A 12,010-nucleotide genomic window follows, 5' to 3' on the forward strand; every position below is an offset into this window, starting at 1 on the left:
GTTGGAGAATACCATGCTAAGCGAACTAAGCTAATTCCAAAAAACCAAAGGTCAAAATGTTCTCTCTGATAAGTGGTTGCTGATTCATAATGCAGGGAGGGGGCATGGAGGTAGAAAAGATAGTAGAATGAGAAGGACATCATTACCCTAGGTATATGTATGATTGACACAAATGGTGTGACTCTACGTCATGTACAACCAGAGAAATGAAAAGTCATGCTCCATTTGTGTACAATGAAACAAAATGCATTCTGCTGTCATAACTAATTAGAACAAATAAAATTTAAAGAATAAATTTTAAAAAAAGAGTAAACATGCTCCCTCAAGCCTCTTTATAAGGTGACTAATCCCTGCATAAGAGCTTCACCATCATGAACTAATCACGTTCCCAAATACTATAACATACTGTCAAATACCACTCTTAATACTATCACATTGGGGTTTAGGTGCCAACTTGTGAATTTGGGAGGGAAAAAAACATTTTCCCAAAATATAGGCTTCTTAAATTTTTCTTAAAAGACTCTCAAGAACTGGGGTTCCTTAATAGCATAAATTTTTGTGCAGATCAAAACAGAGTTGTTCTATGAAGTGGAGGTGCTTACATTCCCCCCAACTCCTCTGAGGTGCCTGGAGAGAGGTGCTGGGGCTCCACAGAGCACCAATGGGGAAACTCACTGATTTTGTCCATCTAACTCACTTTCTGTTGGAGAAAAGTGAGGCATAGAGATGAGGGATGATTTATCAAAGTCATCCATCCTTAACCACATACTGGTCCTGTGCTTAGTGCTCACTAATATCCTCCATTAATTCTCTACTTCTCCTATAAAAGATTGAGCATTTTCCCTTGCAAGGCAAAATATCAAAAATCCTGGGTGTTTTGGAAAGAGAAGAAAAATAAATCCCAGTCCTCCTTAGCTACTTAAATAAAAGCAGGGTTGGCAGGAAAATATATAAATGAAAAATGCCAAAACCCTAACTTCAAATTAAGCCTTTGGTTCCAAGAGGCCCTCAACCTGACTCTTAAAAAGAATTGCTAGTAAAACCACAAACTATGGTTCTATTTTGCCAGACTGGCGATTGCAGCAGTAGGAGCAATAAAATAGAGGTGGTACAAAGGAAAGGAGAATTAATATGAAAACCCAACAGCCTGGTTCTAGATAATTGGGAGTTGGCCATAAACACCTGAGCTGTCACACGGCTACTTTGGCCCTAGGATGAAAATATTATATTGGCAAATTGTTTCATTTTAGGAAAATTATATCTATTTTCAACAACTTGAGGTTTGTTTCCCCAAATGATTTTCAGGCTAGTAAAAGAATGTGAATAATGATAAGGCTCAGTACAGAGTACACAATTTCTGCTTGGCACAGAACTTTGTACTCGTGGCATTGAATACATATTTTTTTAAAGATTGAGTTATTCTTGTGAAAAACCTTGTACTACATCTCTTACCCCAATGAAATTCCATAGTACACATGTTTTCTTCCTTAAAATAAAACTGCTGTTAAAGGGCAGTCACATATTTAAACCACACTAAACTCTTTCCTAACATCGAGCTGTGAGCCCTTGACATTCACAAAGCCATGTTGCCAAACTCTTCTCTAATGCTTAAATTGTGGGGCACTATTTGATGGTAAAGCAAACTTAGATCTGGCTTGCAAATGTGTTTTGTTGAACCTTTAGAGAGCTGACATTAAAAGTGAGGGAAATTCATGTAAATATATTAATTTCTAGATTCTCTTGAAAATTAGAAGACATGGCATAACGGACCCCACATTCCTACCATCAGCTGAAGCTCTGTAAGGATCTATACTTAAATGGGCACAAGTTTGCCATGGTCTTCCATCAGATCACTCTGCTCTGTTGCAGTTGCTCCCATAGACCAGTTAAGCATTTGAGTTTATGAGCCCAGCATCAGAATATATAATTATTCACTTAAAATGTACAATAGTTACGAATAGCAAAGATGGTTTCACTTATTGACACTGACCTTTAAGTAGATCCACTCACAGCTATTAACTACAAGTTCATGTACATACCTTGACTACATAAAATGAAATTCAAATTTGTGTTTTGGAGAAATCATTTGGAGAAGTTATTTTACATGGGTGGCCCTCCTACATTCAAAACTGCACATCTTAAATTTGTGAATGGTAAGAATATTCTGTATACTCTAAAATTTTCTTGAAGACAGACGGTTTTTAAAGATAGATTTTAGAAATGTATCTAATGAAAGTGGAAATTTTTATTAAATTCTATTAGAAACACCATGTTCTCTGGTAGCAGGTCTCAAAGTCTGGCTTCCCCAGCAGCAGAAGCCTTACCTGAACATTTCTCAGAAATGCTAATTCTCAAGCAGCACCTTAGACCTGCTGAATCAGAAACTATTGATGGGACAATCAGTGTTTCAACAAGCCTTGCAAGTGATTCTGTTGCACACCAAAGCTTTAGTAACCCTGTTTTGGAGCTTTTGTGCTAGCACTCCCTGTATGGAGATAATGATCTCTGACCCTCAGGGTCAGGACAGAGCCTGGAATGTTCAAAGCCCCCAAGCCACAGTCTCCAGCTTCAAACCACCTCATCCCAGGTTGGTCCCTTCTGTGTTCCCAGCCTGTACCTAGTAGCAGCAAGCAGGATGAGTATTATCCAGTGCTTCCTATCCTTCCTCAGGGCTTAGGACTTGGCCAAATAGGTGTTCTGCTACCTGTCCATTCATTTCATAGCCAGCAGCCATACAACCAGGGGCTAAGGGCTGCCAAAGAAGTTCATACCGTACCAGCACAAGTACAATGGCACACTCAAACATTTATTATAGGTGAGAGCTGGAGAAGTTAGGTAAGGATGGCAAGGCAGGGGTTGCTGGTATGATCAAAAACTGATAGGGGTCCCAACTCTTAAGCTACACATAGTTTGAATTTCTGTGCCCATAGGAAGCCGATGGTCCATTTAGTGTTGTGTCCAAGCTAGCTGCAAGAGGAATACTCCAACAGTGCATATGCATTCCCAAAGTTAGAGCTTAATTAATTTTAAATACCCGATATGAAAATATTCTATTAGGTTTGGAATATATGTAAATCAGCATAAGAAAATTTTAGTGAAAGGAAAATTATAAAATACTCTAAAATATCATTTCATGCAAATCAAAACTACATTGAGATTTCATCAGACTGGCAATTATCAAGAATACAAGTAATGATAATAATAAATGCTGGTGAGGATGTGGGGGAAAGTGTGCACTCATATATTGTTAGTTGGATTGAAAATGAGTACAACCACTCTGGAAAGCACTATGAAGATTCCTAAAAAAAAAAAAAAAAACACTAGGAATGAAATTATCAGACGACCCAGCTATTCCACTCCTCAGTATTTATCCAAAAGAATAAAAATAAGCATACTAGGTTGATATAGCTAAATCAATGGTTATAGCAGTGCAATGCACTATAGCCAAGTAACACAAGCAGTCCAGATGCTTGTCAATAGCTGAATGGATTAAGAAAAGGTGGTATATATACATAGTAGAGTTTTACTCAGCCATAAAGAAGAACGAAACTATGGCATTTTCTGGCAAAAGGAGAACATCATGCTAAGTGAAATAAGCCAGACTCAGAAAATCAAGAATTGAATGTTTTCTCTTATAGGGAAAAGCTAGAGCAAAATAAAAGGGAAAGGGGCAATCAAATATCATAAAGATATAGATTAAGATCAGTGGAGAAGAAGGAGATTGTGAGGGAGGGAGGAGAGACAAGAAAGGGGGAAAATGCAGAATAAATTTAACAAAGTCATGTTATGGGTCAAAACAAATTAATCCCAAAATTATTTTGAATTACATTTTTCATCCATGAGAAATATTTAAAAATTAAAATGTTTTTATCTATAAGTACTGGTCAAAATTTTCATGCAGTCATTTCATTAACCCTGATAAACTAAAACAAATTCAACTTTCTCATTAAAACTTCTGAATATTTTTTACTTGAATGGGCTTTATAAATTCAATATTTAATAATATCTTTCCTTAAATTATTTTTACTTTTCTTATAATTATGCAAAGAAAAAAAATTAACTTTTCACTGATATCCATGTGATATTCCATGTGATATATCCAGAATGTCATGCAAATATTATTTCTATGATATTTTGTGCCATGCCATAGAATTAGCACATTATTTGAAGTTTCAAATCAAATCAAAGGTGCATCAATTGATTCAATGTATGTAGCCTTATGGGCGAGTCTCTGACAAAGGATTGTGTTCCAACTAGAGCTGTGTTCCCTTTGGTCTTGAATCTGTGCTCCATAAATTTGAAGAACTGTTGAAATTCCCATAAATTAAACATTCCATAATACTGTTTCTTTTACTTTCAGATCACTTGGGGGAAAAAATATAGAAAATACCTCCTCCCAGACAATGTTCTGCACACATTGGGATTGGGGAGGATTGAGAAGCAGAGTAGAGATAGAGACCCACTATGCAGAAAATTGCACCTACATACTATGATGAAATTTCAGGGGCTTCTTGGACTTACAGGACATCTGCACTCTGTCCACTTAGCCACACTGTCTCCTGATAGATGAGCAGAGATAATCATAATATTTAACCCTTTCTTTTCCTCTCCCACTGTTTCTGAATAAAGATTGGAGTGACAATATCTCACCCACGATAGGAGAGAACGCCTTTCACATGCAGTCTCTCTCATTTCTCACCATATCCTTGAGTGGGATACAAAAGGTATCATTAACCTAGGTTATTTTACAGAATCCTGAACTCAAGATTATAGCTATTATTTCTCTACTTTTTGAATACCAAAAAGTCAACTTCATAACAGACTTCTTTGCATTATCCCGCAAATACTCTGGGCTTTATATTTTAATTACATATTATTTTTACCTAGGCCATGAATCTTTTATAACTTTCTGAACATTTTGATTTAATTATCCCAGAATGTAACTTGGGATAATTAATCATTTGTTTATTCTTACCTATACTGTAGGATCTTAATTATATATTTTTTTTCTTATTTAACTTCACAATCAGAGTAATAGATGCAACAGAAGAAAACAAATTCAACAGTTTGTTGGGTATTGTTCAAAATATAACATCAATCTCAGACATTAACAGCTTTCACTATTGGCATATAATCACAACAACCACATTGGAAAGGGACGCTTGATTGTTTCAAAGACAATTTATTTTATGACTTTCTCCCACCTGGTCCATGGTGGGAGACACACATTTTAAGGTAAGCACTCTTTTCCTCATTATCTGAGACATCATAGTTTCAAAAGGTATGACAAACCAGTAATGATTAACTGTGTTTCTAAATAATTAGCTTTTCTTGAAATAACAATCAACATTCTTTTTTAAAAAATCATTGCAATTAAAGAACCCATTCAGTAAGATGTGTATACGTTGCTGATCATAATTTTATGGAAATTATGGTAGCCTATGTCGTCAGGCTACCACATATAAATGCAGATTTCTGGAAGCCGTAGTTTACTGATGTTTTATCAGGGAACCCCTTCTCCCGTGCCCTCTTCCCTTTCCTGCTTCCTCAACCTTCCATACTCAGGAAACTTATGACCACTTCAAGGGATTTAAATTAATCCTTCAAAAGGATATTTACATTTTGAGGGAATTCTTTAAAATTAAACACTCTTCAACATTCAGGGGAACAATAATTTAGTATTGGATTTCAGGCCCTGCCAGGCAGCTTTAGAGACCTTTATCAGACCATGTCTATGTTTCCTACTTATAGTTTCAAACTTCTTGGAATACATTCTGGGACCCACCCAACATAAATGACATAATAAAAGGAAAAGCACAGGATTTCACAAAGGAAAACCCTCTTCCTTTCCTTCCTTCAAACTATAAAATTCTCACCCTTGTGGGATCAATGCATTCCCAATGCTAGACTAGACAGCCCATTCAAAGTGTGATTTTTAGTTATTTCTCTCACCCTCATCTTTTTGGGCAACAAGGTGCTATACCCAAAGTGACTTTTTATAATCCCTTCTGAATACTCAAACTCAAATCCCAGCTTCAGTGCTTATTTGCTTTGTGACTTTAAACCCGTTTCTTAACATCTCTGTGCCTCAGTGTCTGAATCTGTAATTTGGTGATGATAGTAACTACCTCCTAGGCAGGGTAGAGGACTGAGTCATGTCTGTTAATGGCCCCCAGAAGCTGTTATCTAGGTTTGTTTTTATTAATCACCTGCTGTGTCTGCTGCTGCTATCCTATCAACTGAACTTGGCAACAAACTCCCTGGAAGGAAGACCCTGAGGTCACTGTGCACAAGATCACTCCTTGATGGCCTCTCCTTGATGGCCCACAGTCCACAGCCACCACCCTCAGGAAGGCTTGCCAGCTTTTTCTGCCACCTTCTCCAATACTGCCCTGAGTGATACTCCACTATGGATGTCATGGCATTGCCATCACAGCTGCCAGCTTCAGGGCTCTCTCCCAAAGAGGCAATGACCTCTGTCCCTGACTGCTTTGAAAAGAAAGGAAAAAATTTAAACCTGCATGCAGGACACACACCTGGATTCTATTATCTCTTACAGTTTTCCAGCCTGAGGAGCCAAGGAAGCCCAGAATCTCTGAGTCACAGCCTTTCCTCTTCATGGAAGAATCCAGAGAGGCACTCTCCACAGGAGAAGAGGCTGAGGCACTGAGGTCAACTCAGAAGCCCTGGGCAGGCTTGCCCGCACTTCCTGGGGCGGAGGGAATGCAACTGCACTATAGCACACCTGCAGGTACCTTTTCAATTTGCAAATGCGTGTCCATGCACCAGGCTCAGCCCTAGTACCACCTCTGCTGGGGCAGAATCCTCTTGGCGCCATTGTCAATCACAGATCATTTAAAAACCTTTCCTTGCTGTGAGCAGGTCCGGATTTCAAGCCTGGCAAGGATGCACAGGCAACCAACTCTGAATGTACAAGTGGTACAGTCGAGTTTGAAACTGATTCTATAATTTGCTCAGCAGATGTACCTTTTTTATTACAGTTTACCTTAGCTCACATTAAAAATAATTTGCTTGGCTTGAAACATGCTGAAAAGAGATATGAAATCTGGCATCATGGTCTCCCTTTTCCATCCTCAAACTTGACCTCAAACTTTTGGTTCTTCAAACACAACACATTTTCTCTGACCTCTAAGTCCTTGCAAATGCTGCTCCTTCTGTGGGAGAATCTTCTCAGCTTTCAGTCACCCTTGACAGATCCTATCCTCTTTGGAATTCAGATTAATTACCATCCACCATGACCCCTGCCTGAGTTTCTGGGCACGTGAAAGGGCTTACCATGGATGGTGATGAGGGTGGGCAACAGAGGAGGTGCAGGATGGAGACAGTGTCGCTCTTATGCCTAGTGTTTACCATCACCTGCAAATAGTAAGCACTCAAAAAGCAGCTTTGAATAAATGAATCCATTCATGAATGAGAAGACACTTTTGAGATAACATTTACCCGATTTATTCATTTATTTTATTTACTTTTGCAGTGCTGGGGATCAGGGACATTTGCTTTGAAACGCACACAATGATACAATAATAGAAGGTAGATTATCTCTCTGCACAAGTTTTATTGTACATACTTATCTATACACTTGACATCAGTTACTGGGAACTAGAGAGCCCTGTGGCAATGTTGAAAAATGTTTTTATTGTCTAACAAAATCATTCACTAGCCTCGTGGATATTGATAAATTTTTCTATAGCAACACAACTCAATTATCTTTGTTTAAATGGAGGCTTTACCTATTAAATGTTCTATAGAACTATAATGGGTAGATACCATATCTATCCAGATTGGAGAGGGTCACCTTAATTTATAGGCAAGAGTTTCTCATGAAACTTCTTTCCCAGGGTACCATCAGTTCAGAGAACAGCATATTTAATACATTTCACTGGGTGGCAGGGATAGAAAGGCATGACTGAAGTTTTATCAGAGCAAATTTTGGACTCAAAGACCTTCACCCAGAAAAGTAGTAGACTTTCTCCTGTACTTCTGACTGATAGTACAATAATAGGCAAACAATAAGGCTTTTTTTTCTATTCCATATATGCTGACTGAATCCTGAGTCTGTGAAGAGCTATGAAATGCCAACCAGAAAAACAACCCAAAATAAATTTAACAACAAGCATAGGTCTGCAGGGAAAGTCCTTTGTAATGTTTTCCAGGGCACTACACTTTTGAACGTTACATACAGGAAAATATTATATGGAAGAAACCTCACTTTATGAGCCTTTAGATGAGGTCTTTTCTATTTTAACGAATTTCATATATAAGGAAGTGTTCTACATAGCAAAGTTTCACTGAATGGTATTATTGGAATAAACTGCAGTTACTTTGGACTTTCAACTTTAATCTTGTGCAAAATATATTTCTAAATACCTTTTGGCAAGACATTCAAGGTTTATTTCCTTCTCGGTGTGGATTTTAACTCAAAAGGCTCAGCAAGCTCACATTTGTTGTATTCTTCAGGTTAATTAAAGGTAAAGAAATTGGCAAAATATTAAATGAATGGTAAGGATATTTTCATTCAGTTTTTCTTAAGCACTGAAAAAGAGGGTGAGCATGAATTTGCTCAGTTTTAAATTACCCTGAGCATTTAAAAACCACCTGGATGGGTTCAAGAAGTAATGTGAGGCTGAGAAAAATATGAATTAATGAAGAACACATTTTGGTGATAGGCCTATAAATAAAGATCGTTTCTACTCTTAGAGTTGGCACCCACTGATTGAATCGTGCTAATGCAAGCAGACACAGATTTCTAAAGTCCTTTTATATAAAATGTGGTTAGTTCCTGCCTTCTTTGCTATGCTAATGAATACCAGGGAGAGTGTTAGCAGTATTTTAACTTTTTGTCTATAATACTGGATACATGCTGGGAAAGTTCCCATGGAATACCGCTTACTGCATGTACTGAAAAGTCCAAGTTCACACAATCTATCCCATATTAAAAAAAAAAAAAAAATGATTTGGTTTCCCACACTCAAGCTAATAGGCCTTTGTTATTTTTTTACAACTTTGACATATGAAATATGTAATAACTGCTTAAATATAATAGCCTAGCCTTTGTTACAATCAATCGTTCAATTGATAGGTCTGGATGGCTGATCCACCCTAGAAGGTAAAACATTTCTCCTCCCTGGAAGCAGAAGGGAAAAAGCCAAACCCAAATTTCTTTTGGATTTTCAACAGGGTAAGCCCATGCACATGGGTCCATTTTAAAGCAAAATATTTTGACAGCAACAAATTAGGAAGAAGATACTAAGAGTTTGGAGTGCAGACCAATATCCCCACTTCCTAGAATCAGCAACCAGAGACCTATTTGAAATGCAGCATTAGGAAAGTAAAAAGCTAAACAGAAGACATGGGCACATGGCTTCACCTATTGTCATTTTATCTCATCCCATGTTCCTCAAGATAACCCACAAAGAAGGGAGGCCAACCCCTCATACAAGATAGTCTGGAACAAGGTTACAAAAAGAAGCACCTGTGTCTAAATGGTGGCATTTTGCGCTAGCCAACAGACTGAAATATTTAATGTACTCTATTCTCCTACCTTAACTAATGCATCTTTCTAATTTCAATGTTTGTAAATATGTGGAAAGTTATGGTTAGTGTATGATTGAAGGTTGACAAAATATCAAAGAAAACTGAACTTCAACTTTTTTGTACATATCTGGGTGCTCTGTTGATGGTCCAGCAATGTCATTATGAGTACTAAAACACAGAAATAATGTAATTGATTTAAAAATGTATGTTTATCTCATAAAATTTGCGTGCACTAACTACTTATGCTGCTACAATCCAGATTTCCATAGAGTTGTATTCCAGTGGCAGACAAATCAGATATTCTTTGAATATTTTCAAATATTTGAGTATTTTAAATTCAAAAATTTGAATATTGATTTCTTCAAGTTTTTAAATAGATTTTGGTTAATTTTAATTTGGAAAAACTTTGCTCTGTGCAGCAATAACAACTGTCAGTAACATTTTAAACTGTCCATAACACTTTGAAGCAATATTTAGATTCCAAAATATGAAATTAAGAAACTACATTCAAATATTATATTGGGAATGCTGGTGATAAGTATTATCACCAAAGTATTATGGAACAGTTTAATTATAAGTTATAACTCTATCACTTTTATGGATTTTCAAAGTATCTTAAGCAATATCTGCAGCCAGCCATATGGTATCTCTTAGATTCCTTTTTTCTACAATTTTTAATATTACAAAGAAAACCAAAAACAAGAATATCTTGCTCAATTTGTTCTCATCTCTCTTCATTTGAACCGTAACTTGCTTTCCAATGGCTAGATAATAGTCATTCTTAATTAACTTTTGGAAATATTTGTGCATGAATCTTTTTCCTGCATAGTCAAAAATTTTTTAATACTTAATTTTCTTTTATTTTAATGAAAGTCACATTTGTTACATATTTCACATGCAATTTCTTGCAACTTACAAAAATCATCTTAAGTTTATTTTTTTTAATTATTTGAATCTTTTTAAAAATAAAGTAGCCAAAATTTCTTTTTTTAAGGATGGTCATTATCCTCTGTTAAGGACTTTATTGGTAGCAAGCAATATGAATAACACACACTCAAAATTAAATGCACAATTCATTTTCTATTGAAAACCACAATTTGATTTGAGTACTTCTCAATATGACTTTTCTAATCATTGAACTGAATATTTTTTTAATTGTGCTCCCATTTTATTATTGAATAAGTAATGATTAAACGTGAATTTTCCAAGAGAGAAGTCATATTTTTCACTATTTTTCAATCATGTTCAGCCATTCTATTAAAAATTTGAAAATTGTTTTTGCTGTATCTACAAGTTTTTCATTTTTCTATAAATATTAGTGCCCCAATAATCCTCACTGTGCTTTGCTAAATATGAAACACAAAATATCATCTTTCAATGTTCTATATATAAAACAATATTTTATATTTTGTTATATATAACAATGTTTTATATTTTGTTCTGTATTTACTTGTTTGAAAAACATCAATTTTTTTGTCACTCGGTCTTTTTTTCTCAGTCCTAGTATTCACTAATTTTTTGTGCACATGACATTTTTTTGTTCTTTTAATCAAGAATGTGTTTCCAGTTAAAAATATCTTCATTTGCCAAAACTAATCACGAACATTGGTTGAGAAATATGTAACAACAGTAACAAGAAACTCTGTCTTTGAACTTAGAATGGAATAGCTTGTTTCACAATTTAAAAGAATTGAAGTTTAAAATAAAATATAAATTTTCTGCCATGTTTAGCCAATGGAAAATTGTAATTGTTGATTTGAATGGAATTATGTTTTGCTAGAAATAGTCTCGCTCATGTCAGGATATGACAGCCATTTTCCAGAAACATTATCCAATAAACAGAAGAAAGTTCCAGAAGTTTTGGCTTTCTGGTCCAATTTTCAGATTTTATGAATGTAGTTTTCTTCAACTTCTAATGAGCAGGCCAAAGTTATATTTGCTGTCTCTGAATTATGAATTTGATATGAATGATTTCCCCCTTTCATTTTCATTGTTCTAAACAGTGGTTACTGCTTCATTTGATGAAAAATTTGACATTGAGGATTTTGTCTGATCTGTTCTACTTGTGACTTTGATCAGAATAATTTCCTAGCTCTTTTTCATCATATCTTAAAAAAAAAAAAACAATCTGTAAAGTCCTGCTTGCAAGTTTTATATGGGTTGTTCTCTAAAAGTCTGTTCAGTTGCCCAGCTTCTAGTTATTTAAATTTGAAGCACTAATTTGAACATTTCTTTTTGCTTCTTAGCTTTTACTTATTTTTTAAGTTCCACTTCCATATTTATATTTTTATAATGATTTTAAATTGAATACCTTTTTAAAATTTATTTATTATTTTTTAATTTATTTTGTACTAGGAATTGAACTCAGAGGTGCTCAACCACTGAGCTACCTCCCCAATTCTTTTTTATTTTGAGATAGGGTCTCTCTAAGTTGCAAACTTGCAATCCTTCTGTC

This window comes from Marmota flaviventris, chromosome 3, assembly GCF_047511675.1.
Source record: "Marmota flaviventris isolate mMarFla1 chromosome 3, mMarFla1.hap1, whole genome shotgun sequence".
Classification (NCBI taxonomy): domain Eukaryota; kingdom Metazoa; phylum Chordata; class Mammalia; order Rodentia; family Sciuridae; genus Marmota; species Marmota flaviventris.